At 46.5% G+C, this 20,792-nt stretch overlaps 2 protein-coding genes across 3 annotated transcripts in view; one reads left to right on the forward strand and one right to left on the reverse strand.

Annotated features, from left to right (window-relative positions):
* The window catches only part of LOC127597570 (SRSF protein kinase 2-like), a 446,193-nt gene that overhangs the window by 210,804 nt on the left and 214,597 nt on the right, over positions 1-20,792 (forward strand). The gene's annotated exons all lie outside the window — the stretch shown is intronic.
* Positions 1-20,792, reverse strand: part of plxnb2b (plexin b2b) — a 171,222-nt gene that overhangs the window by 125,998 nt on the left and 24,432 nt on the right. For both annotated transcript variants that reach the window (XR_007961676.1, XM_052060665.1), the window contains exon 2: positions 2,882-3,005. The gene's annotated coding sequence lies outside the window, so the exon portion shown is untranslated. The remainder of the gene's footprint in view (positions 1-2,881; positions 3,006-20,792) is intronic.

Genomic DNA, 20,792 nt, shown 5'->3' on the forward strand with positions numbered 1-20,792 from the left:
GCGGACCTCCACCTGTGTCCTGGAAGATTCATTTTTATGCTCTCCATGCATATGAACGAGGGATGGAGCCATAATGCTAGCTTTTTACCCGTAACAAAAGCAAAGTTGGATTATTGCCACTAGTGTGTCCTTTCTTTTACATAGAGAGCCAGGATGCCACAATCAGCACCTTAATTGGCCTCACCAACATCCCAGTTGAAGTACACGCGTAAAACTCAACATGAATCCGTTCGGAATGCTAGGCAGACACTATTTTGCACCACCCCAGATACCTGCAAGCTACGATTAGCTCGCTAACATGATGCGGAGCCGCACTTTCGCTTTACGCTCAAGTGTCAACACATCAGACGTCAATAATCGTCGCCCATGTGGCAGCCCATAAATTACACTTCTGATTAGCATCATTATTTTGAAACGAGGACGGAGGAGAACGACGGGAGAAGCCAAGCTAATTGCTAATTTTTCATGACAGACATGCACACGTGAAACACCAAAATAAGTGATTGGGCGATACTGTAGGCTTTGTCACAAAGACTGAAACCGCGTTAGAATAGAAAGTCACCAACTATGAGCGGCAAAATAACAGGGAAATTGTATAAAATTAACATATAGCTACATCTACATAGGACAGAAGTAGCACATCACCACGTTAGCCGAGGTGACAGGCCTTAGGTGAAAAGTATCATCATCTAATCTGTATTATATGATATAACATAAGATAAACTTGATTCATATCAAAAGGTGGCAATTGGCAACGTTTCACCAATAGAAACATAAATGCTCGTGAAGAGATTTGTAGAAGAAGAATCTTGCACCATTTACATTTTGAGCGCGCTGAACTATCGAATCCAATAGATCCAAAATGTTACTGTTTACAAAACAGAGTGCTGATTCAAAAATTTTACTTTGGAGGTCTGATTCATTTGATTTCATACCCTCGCTACCATTGAAAACGGAATCAGTAAAGGCTAATTCATCCATCGCTACAGATGGATGCAACAAAGGGAGACTGACAAGTCGGATACTTCAGGCTGCGACGCCATTACAAGGTTGATGCTATAAATACATTAAACTCAATATTGAAGCCATCTTTAATTAATAACATATGCTATTTCACAACACACTGCGATAACTGTCCCGTGGTAATGTACCCGACATAATCTAAAAAAAAAAAAATATGGACATTCAGACAAAAAGTGATGCAAGTGGATTTCAATAGGGTGGCGGCGGCTGGTCATGGGTGCATTTGAAGAACGAGACATTACACCAGGCCCCAAATCTGAACGGCTTACTCGGAGACATTTTCTGACATATGCTGCGAAACAAAATGTCGCTTGTGTGTGTCATTTCACACTTGATGGCTGGGAGGGGGAGCACTCGAGAGACCCAAATATTTGTATGCAGAGCAATTGACGATTAGTCATTAATTGCAGCTGACATTTTTTCAGGAAAAAAAAATAACACCGTCGCATAAACGTCTCTATAATGCAGTGATCCCCCATCCACTGTGCCGCAGTACATTAATGTGACATGATAATCAGACTTGCCTGGGGAAATGAACAAATTTCACTTAACTCATTCAGTACCAGCCAATTCTGGACCAAGTCTGAAAAGACGTTTAAAAACGTCTTTTTTGAGTTAATTGGTCTGAAAATGATGATTTACCTACGACAACTAATGTACTGTATCTGTCAATGCCAGTGACATATATTGACACGCAGAATAATTCAACGTTCTTTCCTGGGCATACCATCGGAGAGCATAAGTCATGGCATGCACACACTTGGTAAATAAATGTATGAGTACACCAGGACGAGATCAGCATTCTTTCAGCACACTATACAGTGTTTGCCACGCGACTTGCTCCATTCACCTACCACGCTGCATGTTCTTTTTTTAGTCATTTTAGCAAGTGACTTTTTATTTACATATACAATGCCGGTGATTTGTCTGTTTGTAAATGTATTTTTAATTATGCAAAGCACATGTATGAGAATAATATAAATAAAGGTGCCTTGCCTTGTGTTGTCGCCGCCTCGCAACATCGCTCAATTTTTGGGTTGCGACATATGTACCGTGTTTTCCGCACTATAAGGCGCACCTAAAAGCTTTCCATTTTCTCAACCGCCGACAGTGCGCCTTATAGTCCGATGTGCCCTACATATGGATCAATATTCGGAGTTCTTGAATGTAGTATTTTAAATGTTCTGTAAAGCGTGTCATTGCAGCTACAGCGTTTGTGAAAGCGTTATAGAAATAAAGCCGTATTGTTTTGCATTGTATTCCCTTTAGCATAGCTCCAGCTAGTGGATGCATAATGCACCCGCAGCCACTATTGTGGCGTCTATTCTAAGCGCCTTATAATGCGGTGCGCCCTATATTTGAAAACTTTTAAATTCGGCCATTCATTGAGGGTGCACCTTATAGTCCGATTTGCCTTATAGTGCGGAAAATACGGTACTCGTCTGTCAGAGAAATCCCTTCTGTAGCCTATAGTGGAATTATTGTTTTTATTCCAGGGTATTTTCTTGGTGTGATGCCCTCACATCTGGGAAAGGAGAGCCACAGTTGTCAATGTGCTTGAAAAAAAAATGTGTGTTGTTTGAGTTCCCAAACAGCAGCTTGTAAAATGAATGAAAATTTTAAAAAATTCAAATACGCTAAATAAGGAGGAAACGCGGCCGTCATGCTTGTTTCCCGTTTATTCGCTGTGATACTCGAAAACATCCACTCATGGAAGAACACAAACGCTGGAAGCAATGGGAACACTTTGCAAGAATCTCCGGTTGTGAGACATCACACGGACGCAAAGGAAGGACACTCTGAGGACAACACACGGGCTGTGTTAGTGAAAATAAAATGCGCTGTGGGTGCTACTCACTCAGGGAGAGGCTGACGTCGGGCCAAGCCTACTTGACACTTCAATCACCGGCAGCCAGAGCTCCGGGCAAACTCGGTCCAATTAGTTGGACGCTGCCGCTGACCCCCGGCTTCATTAAGGGTTTCTGCAAGGAGAAAGGGAGGAGAGGATGAGGAGACACGGTAGCGGAATGTGAGACGCGCTCACACAGGAGGGGGTGAAGCTCAAGGTTACAGATAAACCCAATCAACTTGTTCACACCGCCTACTCCCAGTGGGCTTACACCCGGCGCTGATGGCGACGAGGGCTTCGGCGCGATTGAGTGCAGGGGTCACCGTACAACCCAGAAGTACAAGTACCCCCAACCTCCAACATAGGTGTGACTCTCAGACACGCAATTACCAGGCTAAGAATGTGCTTTTTGTGTGAGTGTGTGTGTGTGTGTGGGACAGAGACAACAAGCCATCAGAGGGGGAGATCAAAGGCATGGGAGCAGAGGTGATAATGGATAGCTCAGAAGCGCCCGCAGAGCTGCACAAGTAGCAGTGGGAATGTTTCACTAGGCTCTCCATGTCAAAAAAAAAAAGACTCGTCAAGGGAAGAAGTACCAATCCAAAAAACAACATGTCGGATTTATGACATGCTTCTTATGACACGATGCACTGGGGAGTACAAATCTTTGCGGTCTGGGGAGCAAAAGTGTGCGTGCGTTCGCAACAGTGAACTGCGGACGCGTCCAAATAAACAAGGCTATTTTGGAAGAAAAAAATATATTTTTTCCCCCATGGATTTTGGCCTTTCGGCGATACGCACATACATGGTGCCTGCCGAGCATCGTTGGGCAGTCCAAAACATGTTTTGCGGACAGTCAGATTTCAGCAGAATTAAAAAAAAAAAATACATTGAGAAAAAACATTTTCATACAAGTTTGAAAAAAAAATGCAGCAGGGTGTCTAATGCACTTATTGAATTGTGATTTTACATGCACAACTTGTCTTCTGTGATGATCGTGGTTTCCATAAATTACAAAATTGGCGTAGTATGAAGCAAACAAAATAAAATACAGCAGGGGCCTCAGACTGCAGAGGTTCGACTCCAGCTCCGGCCCCCCTGTGTGGAGTTTGCATGCTCTCCCCCCGTGCCTACGTGGCTATTCTCCGGGTACTCCGATTTCCTCCCACATTCCAAAAGCATTCATAGCAGGCTGATTGAACACTCCGAATCGTCGCTAGGTGTGAGTGTGAGCGCGGATGCTTGTTTTTTCTGTGTGTGCCCTGCGATTGGCTGGCAACCGGTTCAGCGATTCCCCCCACCAACTGCCTGAAGAAAACTGGGATAGGCTCCAGCGTGCCCCGCGACCCTCGTGAAGATAAAGCGGATCAGAAAATGGATGGATGGATGGAAAATACAGCGGAGCCCAAAACACCAATCATGACTTGGCATCCAGGATCCACCGTGCTCTTGTTCAGATGACATCAACCATCAACATGTCACAAGCAACAACAAATCATGGATGACTTTGACCTTCATGTCAACATACGAACAAAAAGAGCCACACAAACGAACGCGTTCCTCCCGGCCATCACGCTCGGCGGTCGTCGCGCTAAATCTCTTTTTGCGCCGGCCGATGGATGGAAACCTCAAGCGCCTCATCTTTTGATTATAGCACTTCGATCAGGCTAAATGCAATGTTTGCGTGGGCTTTGTCATCGCCGCGGCAATTGCTGTTGTCGCGGATGGCCGGACAAGCACCGGCTGGCCTTTTATTCAAAACGAGCCGAGGATGAAAGATCAATGGGCCCATTGATGCCGTGAATTGGAAGGGAAAGTTCACAAATAAAGTGGAAGATTATAAGACGGCGGGGAGGGCGTTGGGGTCATATGCTCTTTTCGGAGCAAGAGGGCGTATTGATCAGTTGAGATGTACGGCTTCCAGCCATTTATCACAGGTTTCTCGGACCGACAGAAAAGTTCGAGAAGCTGCAACTTTCTACATCCATAAGGCTTCAGAGTAAGCCCCCCTCCCCCGGACATGACTTCTTGTCCGCCGAGAACCTGGATGGTACTTTTATTTATGATTTTTTTTTTTGCACGTGACCATTCAATTGGACCAAAGAAAGCAGATGGCATGTGTGGGAGTGCAGAAGGTGACGCTGCACATTGGGCAGGTGGGGATCATCTACAATGAGATGGGGTAGTGGGATGTCAGGGGTTTTTTTTTTTGGGTGGGTGGGGGGGGGGGTCAGGGAGGCCAAAGAGCGAAAGAGAGTGAGAGGCGAGTGATGGCGACAGACTTTGAGCCAGAGACAAGGCCCCGATGGAGCAATTACGACAGCTCCATAGAAGGTGTGCTGAGCCCCTAGGCACCGTCTCAAATGGCACGCTGCCCTGCCACGCACACACACAAACACGGAGCCTTCATAAAACAAAAAGCCATCCACACATCCTGGATGAAGCAAAGCGGCAGAGGAAAACATGAGAACATCCAAACCATCCTCGTGTGGGAAAATTCCCACCGAAGAATTTTGTTTAGGCCCGATGTCAAAGTACAGCTAAAACTCAAACGTCGAAGGTCGGCATGCGTTCGAAGCCCGGCGGCGCTGAAATGGTCTGCGGAAGCCGCCGACAACCTCGAAAACGGTTTCTCAAGGCAACCGTTGACACAATAGCGGGTTTTGTTTATGTGATAGCTTCAAGTCTAAACAAGCTTGTTCACACGGCACGATAAAAATGAGCACAAATGCTGCAACACGCGCGCCAGGGCCCGGAAGAGGTCACCTGACAATGTCAAGGAACTCAAACTACAAACTGCTGAGATTTACTCACCCGCTACTTCAAGACAAAAGTCACCAAAGCGAGACGATGTCTGAGGGTGTGCGTTCGCACGGTCACTGCAGCTTGGCGCGCTGTGATCATTCGATGCTCAATGAAGCCAGCCAGACAACTGTTTTCGACACCAACGAGCGTGGACAGTGAGTCTTCTGTTGCTCAACCTACATTTCTCATTTCCGCCTCTGAAAATACCTCTGAAGCGGTCAAATTCACAGGCGGACTTCACCCCCCCCCCCGCCCCCTTCATCCGAACATTACACAGGGGCAGGGGAGGGGGAATTGAATTAAGAGAAAAGTTCTCGCGCACCGGTATGCACCATTGATTTCCTATTCTCTTGGAAACATTTAATGAGCTTAAATAGGAGCCTCGTTTGACACTGCCACAAGCGACTCGTCGGGGGGCCTCCCGGTGAGAGGAAATCGTTCAGCTGACGCGACGGCAACCGAAGGCGGCGTGCGAGGAGGGGGCCCGGGGGCGGAGAAGGTTGCCGGCGGGAGAGACGTGGAGGTTCTAATGCCAAATGAAGTGACGTGTCGGACAGATGTTGGATTAGGCTCGGCGTGGTTCTTAATGGACAGGAAGAAAGCAAAAGGGTGTCCCCCAGCAAATGGAGTCCTCGTTTCTTGCGTACAAGGCTGACTAGTTGTTTAGTTGAGAGGCACTTAGACTCACAATCAGCACCCCCTCGGTGAGTGACAGCTTCTCCTTGACTGCTGCACTTCACCTCATTATTTCCTGAATGACCCCCTTCAACCCCCGGTCCCTGCCGATGGTTGTTTCTTCAAGTCCGCATAGTTTTGGCAACCCCCACCCCACCCCACCCTCGCCCGCCTTCAGCTCAGAACGGGAGTGGCTATTGTCGCTTGAGAGAATAAAGTCCTGAGGTGCTCGACTGCACTGAGCCGTTGATGAGGGCCCAGTGGGGGGGGGGGGGGGGCAGACCTTTATGAAGCCGTCTGTTCGAATAAATCCATTCACTGGATCTGCCGTAACAGCACGTGCATCACCGGGGAGGGGTGTTGGGGTGTGGGGGGGGGGTCTAGCCTCCCCCCAACCCTAAGACACTGGGTCCCACAGCTTTGATGAAGCTGTCCGGGAGAGTAAATTCAAGGGCGCTGCCAGATCTTAGCAAAAACATCATCATCAGAAAAGAAAGAAGCACATTTCCGTGCGCAAGTTTCTACTTTTGTGTTTTTGCTGATGCAAATGATGCCAGGAGTGAAAAAATTTTTAAATCTATCAGACGGCTACTCGCCTAATAACTCAAAGCCACAACATATTTAAGAGTTGTGGAATTTGTATTTTTATTTTTTTTAAAGAGGATTTTAAAGCGCATGTACACCCCCAGAGGTGTTCGACTGTTCTCGACGAGGTGTGCAAGATACAAGGCCTGCTATCATAATTACATGGTAAAATTCCACCCCACATCCCGTGTCTGCCATGGGTGATTTTTTTTCCCGCCACACAAAAAAAAGTTTTAATTAAAAAAAAAAACACTAGTTTTGTACAAGGTACAATTAACGATCTAGTGTGTGTCGAGCTAGAGGTTGGGATTAAATTGCTTTCAATGGTCTTTGTTTTTCTCTGAAATGGACAAAGTTTGGGATTGGCCGCTCAAAATAATTGAGCTGGTCTGCGCACAGAATGCACACCAAATAAGGCAAATAAGCATTACTCACTGTCTTTTATCGTTAAGCATTATTTAGATGTCTTTTATATGATTAAATATTTTCTTATAAAACCTTCATTTGGACGGCATCGTGGAGCCCTTTTCTCCTGCTGCGCCGCAGTTGGAAGATTGAGGACGAGCCTCGGGCTTCTCTCGGATGGGCCGAGGTCACAAAGTCTGGACGGAGCGGAGAAAATGTTTCTCCAGACGCACTCCAAACGTCTATTTGTGTGCACGCGGGTGTTTGTGTGTGCACTTCCAAGATGTCCCAATACTTTTGGTGTTCTGAAAAGAAAAGCCACAGCAGGCATGTCGTGATTACATTGGAGACACTTTTGTAAAAGATGTCCGGTGGTCTAGGAGGGCCTCTCGATTGTCATGTAAACTAAGAATGCAGAACATGAGCTGTTTGCCGCTTGCCAAAAACTGAAATACGCACTTCTCGTTTTGAAATTAATGTTTTATGCATAATTGCTCTTGGCAATTATTGAACTCCCCCGCCACACCCCCCCAGCATCACCACCGAACCCCTCCAAATCCAGCTTCCAACTCTGTCAAACACACGAGCTGATTTAAAGCAGCGTAACATTCCAGTGGCGTCTGGTTCTAGTATCAGCGAGTCAGGAAGGAGGAAACTCTACACGGCCACAAGCTGCCTCACCATCAGCATGTGTGCTAATCGGCCGTGTTGTCTTTGCTTGTAGCAGCTTTAAAATATCAATAATGTATCTATTGCTTCTTTCCCGCAGGGTTGTGTGTGTAGTATTTTTAGTATTTATTTATTTATATTGAGCATCTTTTATCCCACAGGTGGAGCACACAAACCCACCGCACTCACTTCCTGGTTGTCTGCCGATCACGCGGTGCCTTGAGCAACCTCTGGAATTTAAGAAAACGCAACACTATCACCTAGGGCCACCACTCAATAACTCATAAGGTCCGTCGGATTCAAACCAGCCCATCACATCGAAGAATGAAGCCATTTTCATGAACGTAACTGGCACATTCAGCAACTTTGAGAGCGGTTGACCATCAGCTTCTACCATCTGCTGGGCAAACGGCAAAAAAAAAAAAAAAAAAAAAGACATGCCTCAAAAGATGTCCAATGTTGCTCCATTAACCTGCCATGTGGGAGGAAACCAGAGCACCCAGAGAAAACCCACACAGGCACAGGGGACAACGTGCAAACTCCACACGGGAAGGCCGGAGCCGGAATCGAACCCGGCACCTCTGTGCTTTGAGGCTGACGCACTAACCGCCCATATTATGTTATCCATACATAAAAAGTTCACATTTTTAAGAAGACAGATGGAAAGTTGCATTCAATTGTACACCGATGCAAGGTCGATTTTACGTGAAATACAAATACAGTACGCAAAAAAAAACAACATATATATATATATATATATATATATATATATATATATATATATAAATATATATATGGGATATTTGGCTTATGGGAGAGATTTCAGATTCGTATTCCAGATTCATTTTGAAATGAATCTGGAATACGCTCTAACGTTTCCAGGTGAATTTAATTTGACCTTTTCTAAACTTTTTAACGCTTAAGTGCTCCACATTGCAGTACTTTTTAAACTTGCTTTTCTCCCACAAAGAGCTGAACGGCAACCATTTGCTCTTTATTTATTTATTTTTCCTTTTCAAGGATTTCTAGTTCTATGCCTTTCTATGACTCTTCCAGTCCCTTGATACCTCCATTGCAACCCGCTGATCCAACTCAGGGACGCTGCAAGCCGAATGGCCACTGCTCCCCGAGAATGTGAACAACATGATGTTGAATTAGACCGATCGGAAAGAAAACACAAAATCTATTCGACTCCTTCAAAGCATGAACTCAGAAACGAATTCAGAATGCAGAAGACTTTCTTCTCGAAAAACGGCTTTAGTTCGCTAAAGGAATTTAGAGGCCAGCGTGTACCAAACAACAGGAGTTCACGGGCTCCATATATAGCCTGTGGAGAAGCGGCCATCATGGAAACTGAAAGCTGCATTTCATAATTGCGCTGTGCTTTTTACCTCGTGAAATTGCCTCTCCAGAATGTATTCGCTCGCACTTTAGCCATCGCTCCTTATCCCTCTTGTCCGTACGAGAGGGCTATTTTGACAGGCCGACTGCCTCTCCTGATGCAATAACCACCGTCCATTTGTATCCGAGCGGGGAGCATTAACGAGACAAAGTCATCAGCCGGCGCAGGAAAGGCGGCATGACCGACCGCCAACTGCTTTTATCACTCTCCGCTACAAGGGCCGGCCATTAGGCCACAATTAGCACAGTGGACACTTGGAAAGAAAATAACTTCATAAAGACGTATGGCGAGCGAGCCGGAAGAGATTAAGAAAAGGGGGGAAGAAAAAAGAACTGACGAGACAAAGAGTACATAAAATGCTACTGAATTTGAACCTGGTTGAAGAAATACCATCAGTGGGGAGTGCTTTTTAATTCATCTTCTTTTAAAAAAAAAAAAAAAAAAAAGACAAGAGTGGTGTGCGCACCAGAACCAATTATCTTCCATTCTTGGTGGGAAATCAAAAAAAGTACTGCACAACGGAGGAAAAAAAAGGCCATGAAAAAGACTTCTTTTAAGTCATATAGAACAACGGTCCCCAAGCTTTTCGATTTAATGTCAGACAATATTTTCGGGAACCGCCCTTTTAAGGTGTGGTGGATAAATATAACCAAATAATATGATACGACCTGCATGAAAACGGTGGTATTTTCGTAATATAAAAATAAACACGAATCGTGACACAAAGAACGTCCTATCTGGCCGCAACACTCAATGGGCGCTATGGTAACATTTAAACACGCCTTCAAAATAAGATACACCGCAAATACAAAGTGCATGAAAAATACGACTCACCCTCGCCACATTTGGTAATTTTTCAAAACAAAACTTATTCCGAAATGAATAAAATGGAAGTCATATCAGTTATTTATTCTTTCTGTGCGGCGCGGTATCAAATGACCCACGGACCGATTCCGGTCCGCATCCCGAGGCTTGGGGACCACTGATATAGAACACATAGTCTCAAGTGCCTTTAAGGGGCACAGACACGGAACAGAACCACCAAGCCGTTCGGACCCCATTTGCTTTGTCTCATTAAATGAGCCAGCGACAGATCTAATTATTTATTTGACAGATATATTTATTCATCAGATACTGTATATGAATATAAGAGGCAGTTTTCACGTGTTCCAGTGCTCATCCGTTTTCTTCCCAGTCTGATTAGCAACAGCAATCCTAAAACGGGGACGCACATTGGAGATGGAACGGTCACGGGAAGCTTTCAATTCCCTCTCCAGATGAATTTATCTTGATTCACCGTGAATTGTTTCGCATTTGGTGCGGCTCCTTAGCGTCTGATATAACCATACGAAGCAGTCACTTTTTTTTCTCTCTCGCAGTTATAAGGTTACGTATTCAAATCTCCGCTCTGTGTGGCGCCCACGTGTTTTTCCACATGGGATACTTCTATGTTCCCAAAACATGGCTGTTCAGTTCAATGATGAGACCAAATTGTCCATCGTTGTAAACCTGAGTACGAATGGTTGTCTGTCGATACGGGCCCTGCGATGGGTAGGTGACCATTCCTGGTGCGCACCATCTGTCACGCAAAGTCAGCTGGGATAGGTTACGACTCACATTGGCAAGTCTCTGAATGTGATACGATAAGATCGATTTTTGGGACATGGTTCCTACTCTTCCCACTTCCACTTTTTATTTATGGACCTTTAAGGACTTTTGAGGGAGAATTTTGCCATTTTTAAGGACCTTTTCTCCATTCGTTGTTATATATGTTATATAATGAAAATAGGCCTGAAAATGGACGACGTGACATACCTTTCATGTGCTGAGAGCCTTTTGCATTCAGCGCCGAAACACCCAAACTTCTCACGGAGATGCCGTTCTTGCACACTCGGCAGTAGGCCGACGTATTATCCCCAGCAACTTTTCCGACCCAATCACGGCTTGTCCAGCCACGCCACTTGAAAATAGCATTGCCCTGGCATATTTGTCTATCACTCGTTGAGGTCGAGATTTTTCCAGAAAATACGGTAATTGTTTGCAGAGCCGGCAACCAAACATCCATTCGCTGCCCCAGCATGGCATCGATCTATTGTTGTTCCCCGAAATGACCCGAAGTGATCACGTGATCATCATCGAAGATGGCGGGAAAAGCAGAGCGGAAACCGGCAAGGCATGTAGCCCGACAGCGGGGTTTGAGGGCGGGGAAAGGGCGCCAGGAGCATTTTCCGACAAACCTATTGATTGGAAGGGTGGGGGGAAATGACACACAAATGAAATGAACACTGCAGGTTAATTTTTAAGGATTTTTATTGATTTGAGAATCTTTCCCTGAAAATTAAGGACAATTAAGAACATTCTTATGGGTTTTTATGAACTTTAAGGTCCCCTACGGACCCTGTGGGATGTGTTGATTTTTGCTGGGCTCAGATCGCAGGCGTATTTGTTTTAGCAGGAAAACCACACTGACCTAAGAAAACCGAGCATTTCTACGGACTGATGTTTTCAGTCGCAGTTACTGAATTTTGGGCCGGTTCATCGTGTCCACCATAGTGCCCCCCGAAAGCACCGTAAGAATGCCGAGTTGAGCGAGTGGCTGCTGATAGGTGGAGATCCGTCAAGTGAGCGGCGTACACAAGTAAATCAAAAGCAGCTTCAGGTGGATTTCTCTTGACGGCAGCCTCTTGAAATCCTGCGTATTTATGGGTTGCGGGTCTGAGAGTGGCGTTCTCATGCTAGTAATGAGTCAAAGGTTGTGAAGGCAGCACTGATTATTGCCGAGTCTCCAATAAAAGTAAAAAAAAAAAAAAAGACTCCAAGGCAGAGTCTTAAATAAAAAGGCCCCAAGGCCGAGTAAACCGTGAACCATAACTCACAGGGTAACTGGAAGAGGCACGGCGAGTGAGAATTGTTCATCTATGCAAACCGCGACACCACCGACGGCGCCACACAACATCTCCGGACGTTAGTCCGCCCTTCGGAATATTGCGGCTCACGCCGGCATTGGTATGCAGGTGAAGGCTCGGCACGCAGACAAATTCTTTCCCTCGGGACTGTGGGAAAACAAAGAAAAATGTGCGTCCCCGCGGTTATTTATGGCAGCCTGGCTGCGGGCAGACACCGATAAGGCTTTAGATCGGCGGAGGCTGACACGCCGTGATTATCTCCTGCTGCTGGGACGGATGGGAGCGTCCATCAGGCCAGACGGGCCGAGCGCGTCCATAAACCCGGCTGACTCAATTGTTGCTCGAGATGAGAACGGGATGATTGACTGACCTTAAAACAAAAGCGTAAAAGTCACCTCCTACGCGCTGGCCGTGCTACCGTCCGGCTACGTATTGTGCTTCACGTCTAGAAAATGTTCACCAAGCAAGGACAAATCACTCTGACATATGCTCGCTCTCTCTCTCTCTCTTTCTCTTTCCTTCTCTCTCACACACACACACACACACACGCGCGATTCTGAGAGATCTGGGACTTGAAACCAATCCCGCACCCCGGACGGAGTTTCAGCCAGCGAGGTGGAGGTGAGGGAGGAAATGAGAATTGGACGGTGGAGGGGTGGGGGGGGGGGGCAAGAGAGCGGAAAGAAGCGCATTCTTTCTGCTGAGAGCCATCTGGAATTGGAAGAGGTAAGATAAACAGTGACGTGAGCCGCATCCCATCTCCCTCGTCCACCAGGCCGAACAGACGCGCCCGTGCACAATGCACCGGCAACGGCACGACTGCTAGCGCCAATCTTGTGCCAAGCATTGTCAGGGATTGGGTCTTATCAATCGTTGGCCAGAAGCGAGAGGAAAAACAAAAAGGGCGGGGGGGTGGGGGGGGGGCGGAGGTGGAGTGAGGGAACACAAATGGCGAGCCTTCCAGCGACAATGAGAAACACAAACGTGTGACGATGGCTGCGAGCCGCCCGTCGGCCGGCCGCGGGCTCCGTTTAATCTGGTCGGGTTTCACTTGACGCATTCTTCGCCGGTGACGAGAACTTTCGCGCAGCCAATCCCACCCAAAAAGTTGAACTGGTGCGCAGACTTTTATGGCTTGTCACACTGCTTTATTTGAACAAGTCAATTTGCATGCGCCCGACTGGCGGGAAGAGCGCGGGGGGGGGGGGGGGGGCGTTCGCTGCCGCTGAGAGAATCCCTCCATTTTTTAAGACCTTTCGCTACGCTGAGGCAATTAAGAGTCGCAGTGGAAATATGATCCCATGTGGGGAAATTATTCGTTCTTACGGTACAATGTAAAAAAACAAAAAAAACAATGCACACATCTCGTAAAGATACTCCAGTAAAAAACTTTCGGGTCAAACTTTCTCTGCTTTGTATCACTGAACTCATATTGAGTCGGGATGTTCCAAACCCCCCGCCCTTTTTTTTTAGCCCCATACTGATGTGGGCTTTTTGAGTACTCAAAGCTACAGAGTACTGATACCTCGAGTACTGTAGCATTTCATTTAACACAGTAACAAAACAACAACAACAACAAAATCCTCGATATCTGATGCCAGGCATGTCCAAAGTCCGGCCCGCGGGCCAAATCCGGCCCGCGGTCGAATTTCATCCGGCCCTCGGCCCCTGTCATAAAATCAGTGCCGTCTGGCCCGCAGGTTGGGCGCAATGGAACAGTGTTGCATTGACTGAGGTCTCGTAGACTGGTGAGTGATGTTTCATAGAGTACTGCTTCCCTCTAGTGGCTAAATGAGTAATAGCATTCACTAAATGAGTAATAGCATTTAGACACTAGAGGGCATCACTCACGAGTTAACAAGACATCACTCCGTGTTTATATTGACTGATATGTCATATTTCAAATGATCCTTGCAGTTGTGGATATGTGTATTGCTTGTTCATTTCCCTGTTGTTCGAGTCAAAGGTTTTGTGACTATTGAAAAGTCATGGTGATACATTTTATGTTTCAAATCAATCAATTTGCACTCAGGAGACTTCTGTTTAAGAAAAAGTCAAGTGAATAAGCAGTTGCATGTGATATACCCGTTTCAAATGAACCAAAAGAAATTCTTAAGATTGTTGAAATTAAAATAAAAATGGAAATGTGAAACAGACTGGCTTAATAAAATTTGTTGAACAATATTGTTCAATGTAAAGAATGTCAGCCAAGGTCGGCCCGCCGACATTTTACCACATAAAATCTGGCCCCCTTGGCAAAAAGTTTGGACACCCCTGTCTGATGCAGATGATTCGCTGATGTGTCAAACTGCTGCGGAAGAGCGGCCGCAAATGCAGAGAAGGATCTTACTAAATTTCAGATTTTTGGGGGGGAGGGGGGTCTAAAGTAATTGTTTTGAAATGCTTCACATCTGTGTTGCATGCTGCATGAAGTCCACCAACCTTTGCCAACTGCCATTCCAGAGGCAGCACATTGTTCCTTATGGGGGATGACGGAAATTCACTCAAATTGCGTCCACTGGTTTGCATTTTTCAATCGCCTGCTCAGTGTCTGAATCAAAACGTCACAGGCGTGACCCAAATTTCCAACCCTGCATTTTTGGCACTCTGCCTGGCTCTTTTCGCACCTTTTGATCATAGCCATTGAAGGAAGACGCATCCCAAGGAGCTCGACGGAGGCGCTCTCCCTTCAATCCGAATAATAAGTGGTGATGTGGAGCAGACAGACACTCCAATCGCTTCCCCGTCACCTCCTCCTTGAAAACGCATTCCCCCTCGACCCACTGCACTCCTTTCTAACGGGGCAGGATTTTTTTTTCTTTTCTCCTTTTGCTGATGGCCCAATATGAGGTGACAGACACCCTCCTGGAACGCCCCCCCCCATCCATTCACATCTGTGGATGTTACCTGACAAGTCTCATTTGTCAAGCCCTCCCTCCCTTAACCTTCCCCTTCCGTCTGTTAGCCTCGGCCACCTGATCCCTCCCCCTCCTGTTGCCGCCGTGCCAACAGAGCTGAAGTCGGCAGGCGGCTGATTTAGACCGAGACTAAATGGGGCAAAGCCGAGGCGCAACACAGGTGGAACTCTCAAGGGATGGACTGCCAGAATCTCTCCATGGCAGCCCTCGATGTTCACGTCGTATGCACTGTGGTCCTTTATGGGTCTCGCTGTTCACTGAGCTTAGGTCTGAAGACTTTATGTGCATTTGGTCAATCCTGAATTGTGATCTCAGCTACCCCGTTTATGTGACGCTCTTGCGTCCAGCTACTCCGGCTTCTGCCAACAATCCGAAAGCATGCATGTCACGCTGAGTCATGACTCGAAATCAGGGGTGGCCATTACGTCGCAATCGACCGGTAGATCGCGGACTGCTTCCAAGTCGATCGCGAGGGGCGGAGAGCAGAAAAACAAACAAACAACCATTTTTGTGTCTTTGTGCATTTTAGTAATATATTCATTCATTCATCTTCCGAGCCGCTTGATCCTCGCGGGCGTGCTGGAGCCTATCCCAGCTGTCTTCGGGCAGTAGGCGGGGGACACCCTGAATCGGTTGCCAGCCAATCGCAGGGCACACAGAGACAAACAACCATTCACGCTCACACTGCCACCTAGGGATAATTTAGAGTGTTCAATCAGCCTGCCATGCATGTTTTTGGAATGTAGGAGGAAACCGGAGTGCCTGGAGAAAACCCACACAGGCCCGGGGAGAACATGCAAACTCCACACAGGGAGGCCGGAGCTGGAATCGAACCCGGTACCTCTGCATTGTGAAGCTGACGTGCTAACCACTGGATACCGGGCCGCCTTTTAGTAATATATTTTTTGTGTTAATGTACGCTGCACCCTAATCATCCTGTCACTTATGTGGCGTGATAGAGGGGCGGGGGGGTTACAAATTCTAGACATTAAAAAACGCATTTATTAAAAACTGAAAAAAAAATAACACAATTTGTATAAGTACCCAATATACAGTACAGATTTTTTAAACTGCGCAAAATAAACCAGCCAGTGATGGACAGTTTGACTTTTGAAGCACAGTTACTATGCGCATGCGCAATTCACACCAGAGTCCAATATGTTTCGCTGAAGTCTTGGAATTAAACTTCAAAGTGACTTTGGCTAAATAAATGCACAATTGTGTATTCTTACTTTGACAAATGCCCTTTGTCTACTGTTATTAAAGACCAGTGAGACTGGTTGGTCCCTACGCCAAGGCAAAACTAATTAAAGGTAGGCAGATGTGTTTGGACACAAGCGTGTCTCTCTCTCTCTCTCTCTCTCTCTCACACACACACACACAAATATTGAAGCCTCTACACGTACACATAGGCACTAAATGGGCTTTTAACATGTCCACTGAGCAATTGGTGCCAGTTGATGAGCTGCCACTGCGCTAAGTACGCCAGGTGAGCAAAGACAAATCCGAACTTCAGCGCTGGAAACTTTTTTGTTTTGTCTGCCAGAGGCCAGAAAAGGCACCAAAAAAAAAAAGAAAAAAAAGAAATAAAACACCCTTTCCCCTCGGCGCCTTATTATCCTCACGAACACCAGTCAGGCAACGCGGCCCTCTGTTGTTTTTCTTTCTCTGAGGCAGGTGATGATGAGCATTAGTGCTAAGAGCAAGCATTTAATCTTCAGGGGAGCACATGTTCTTGCTTTTGTTGAGTCATCACTGTGAAATTACATTAGACCGCGGACGTACAAAAGACAACTTTCATCTTCTCTCTTCCACTCTGCTATTTCTTCACCGGGAGTAAACAATTTTTATTATTTTTTTTTTACCCTGCCCACAAATGTTGCCAAACCTCCGATGGAAGCCCGGCTGGCCAGGCGTAAAGATGAGATGGCGCCGGCGATACGGGAGCGCGCGTCTTCGGTCTTCATTACGACTATCGGTGTCAACCATCCATCCATTTTCTGAACCGCTTAATCCTCACTCGGGTCGCGGGGGGTGCTGGAGCCTATCCCAGCTGTCTTCGGGCAGTAGGCGGGGGACACCCTGGATCAGTTGCCAGCCAATCGCAGGGCACACAGAGACGAACAACCATCCACGCTCACATTCACACCTAGGGACAATTTAGAGTGTTCAATCAGCCTGCCACGCTGATTTTTGGAATGTGGGAGGAAACCGGAGCACCCGGAGAAAACCCACGCAGGCCCGGGGAGAACATGCAAACTCCACACAGGGAGGCCGGAGCTGGAATCGAACCCGGTACCTCTGCACTGTGAAGCCGACGTGCTAACCACTGGACTACCGGGCCGCCCCTATCGGTGTCATCCCCCGTATAATCACAGCGATCCCGAGGTCGTCTATCCATGGACACAAACACTCGGCGATGACTAATTGCCCATCTGGATGAGCCATTCCCGAGCCCGAATGACAAAGCCCTCGCGGCTGCAAAGAGAGGCTAATGCCCTTCTCGACAAAAGGCTTAGGCTGCATTACCGCCAAACAGGTCTGGGGAAGGGGAGGGAATGGTTAGCATATTACCCGGCCCGGACAAGTACGGGCAGTGGACGATGCGAGAGATAACAAATAGTCCCAAGGGAAGAAAATACAGAATGGCTGATCACTAAAACCATTTCCACCAAGTTGGGATCAGCAAACCCGTGATTTGCTTACGTTTGAAAAAGTGCAAAGAGGGGGGAAAAAAAACTGTGTCTAGCGTACATTACAAAGCCGCCGTTTCTACTGAGAAGTACGGTTCATTTTGATAAAGTGGCGCCGTTGGCTCATTTTGAAAATGAGCAGATATCACGGCACTCTCTCGCTCCGTTTGTGCCAAGCAGTACATTTCAGTTCATTATCGTACACCGCTCTCAGTAACTAACGGCGGTCTGGCTTTCGCTCGATGAAGTGGCACAGTACCGATCACATTACTGTAAACCGTTGGAATATTTTAATCATGGTAATGCAAAAAAAAAAAAAAAAAAAAGCAAGATCCGACATATTCGACAGCTCTTTACTTTTGTGCCAGTGATACCGTTCAGTTCAGATGGTTTGCGTTTCAGAAACCGGTTTGCGTTTAATAAAGCGGAACTGTACAAATCAGTCAAGGTGTTACTGTTGGACAATGGAAATGCTAATAATTGTGTTTTGCACTTTCAGTTCAGTTCAAAGCTTCACACAACATTTCTATCACAAAACCTGTTATGTCTATATCACTTAAAGTCCATTGGAAAAAATAATAATGATAACAACACTGTATCTGTGTGTGTGTGTGTGTGTTTGGGTGTGTATATTATATTCTTTTTTTAGGGTGTGGGGGGTGCTCAAGCCTCCTTTCGACGCATTCTTCCAAAGGAAGCATATGACTGCATGGTTAATAGGCGGAAAACGCATCCCGATGAACTAACAAATGGGTCGCTTAGTCTTTTGCCTCGAGGCTCGTGGATCGCACAGTAAAGAAGAGACACTTTGATGACTTTTCATGGCGTTATCGACATAAAAGAGGCCATTCTTTGCTTCGGAGCCACATGGAGAAGCTGTGGCCAAACATCCTCTTGACTATGTCAAACAGACAAACACGAGTTGTGCAGACCAAAGGGGTGCACAGGGTGTGCCGTACATGGCATGAATTTGGCTAGCAAGAGAGATTTGGAGCATCTGCCGCTCTGTGAAAATGGCTTCAAGCGCTTGTGGCCTTGGAGGTAGTTGCTCGTCAGTAAAGATGTCATTATTTCTTTTTTTATTTCTTTTTGCGCGGTATGATGATCAGTCACGACTGGGGGAAGGCTAGTCGGCGCTGAGCTAACTTGCGTCGAAGCAGCTACGCGAGCTGCAACTGCCCCGTCTACAAACCGACCTTCTCCTCCATGGCAGCGAGTAAACCACACTTGCGATAAGCAGGACTATCTCTGAAGCATGACGAGGAGTAACCTTATCAAACATGAAAAACAACAAGCTGGAAGGGAGAACAAGAGACGGCAGAGGAAGTCAAGCTAACCGTTAAGCTAATGTGAAATGTTGCGAAAAACCCAAATAAATGCTTAGGTGGTGCGGAACACTTTTAACCGAAGGCTTCGGGCTCTGAAACAGCGTTACAGGACAAGGACAAAAAGCATATAAGGTCAAAAGTACATAAAGTATATTAAATATTTAAAATAATAAACATACAATTTTAATGCTACCATGATATTTTTTACAGCTGAGTTTATATCACAATGTATGTAGGGATTCAATTTGAATGCGAATGTGAATGTGAATTTTAGGCCATGCTGCCTCGCCCTGTAACCACAAACACTGAGGACCGTTTAGGGAAATCAGAAGCCCTAAGAAAGTTACTTTTTGGGACAAGAAGCAATAACAATGACATACATGCCATAAAAATAACTTTCCCCTGACTGCAGTTTTCCTACAAGAGAACACATTACAGTGAGCAAAAATGTTTGCTTGTGGAATGCCAAAGGGTATAAGAAAATAAATGCTTTTTAAAAATATCTGTTGTGATGATGTGGTACGTGGCCCGAGTGCCTGGATAAAACTCTCAAAACAGAGCCTGTGGAGTCACGCGCACTTAGCTTTGAACAAGAGGCGCGGGAGCCACACGAGAGGCCTTCATGGACTTGAAGGAGCGCAAAAGCCCGTTTGACACTAACACAAATTACAAAAACTAAGCATTTAACACGTCATTTAAAACACCCGCTGCCAGTCGATGATGCTTGATGCTAACAATCCGGTATCGGTTTCAAGTGAACCGCAAAGTGGTGATTTCAGTAGTGCCCCCCCCCCAACCCCTCGAAAAACAACCAGACTGCGTGGCTGTGGCTCCACCCCATTTAAAAAGATAAAACGAATACGGCCACGCTAGGAGTAGCGGGGACAAAATCCTAATGCTGCAACTGGTTCCACTGCACCCTGTGCTCCGGGTTGGTGAATAAACACCGGCTGGATTTCAGCTGCGTGTTTCAAGTGACACAACTCCAAGGTTTTGCTCTCAAGCGTTGCAGTTGGGATATGCGTCATGGCAGATGTACTGCGACTACAACCAGGCCTCTTCCAAATGCGGCTACAAATATGATACGTGAGTGCGGAGTGAATGCACAGCGGTGACAGACGTGTTTGGCGTCGGGGAAATCCCCTCCCATCACTGACGCATACAGATCCACATCCACCCAAACGACACAAATAACCGTGTTCAATCTAAATCACAGAGAAAGCATTTTTAAATCTGCTCTCATACATGTGTCAGTCATTATATAAGCAAAATTGGTTTTCCCCTGTTAAGTAAGAGTAGGGGTGGCCCAGTGGACCAGTGGTTAGTGTGTCTACCTCACAGTGCAGAGGTCGTGGGTTTGATACCGGCTCCCGGCCTTCCTGTGTGGAGTTTCCATGTTCTCCCCGGGCCTGCGTGGGTTTTCTCCGGGTACTCCGGTTTCCTCCCACATTCCAAAAACATGCATGGCAGGCTGATTGAACACTCCAAATTGTCCCTAGGTGTGACTGTGAGTGCGGATGCTTGTTCGTCTGTG

This window comes from Hippocampus zosterae, chromosome 3, assembly GCF_025434085.1.
Source record: "Hippocampus zosterae strain Florida chromosome 3, ASM2543408v3, whole genome shotgun sequence".
NCBI classification, from domain to species: Eukaryota; Metazoa; Chordata; class Actinopteri; order Syngnathiformes; family Syngnathidae; genus Hippocampus; species Hippocampus zosterae.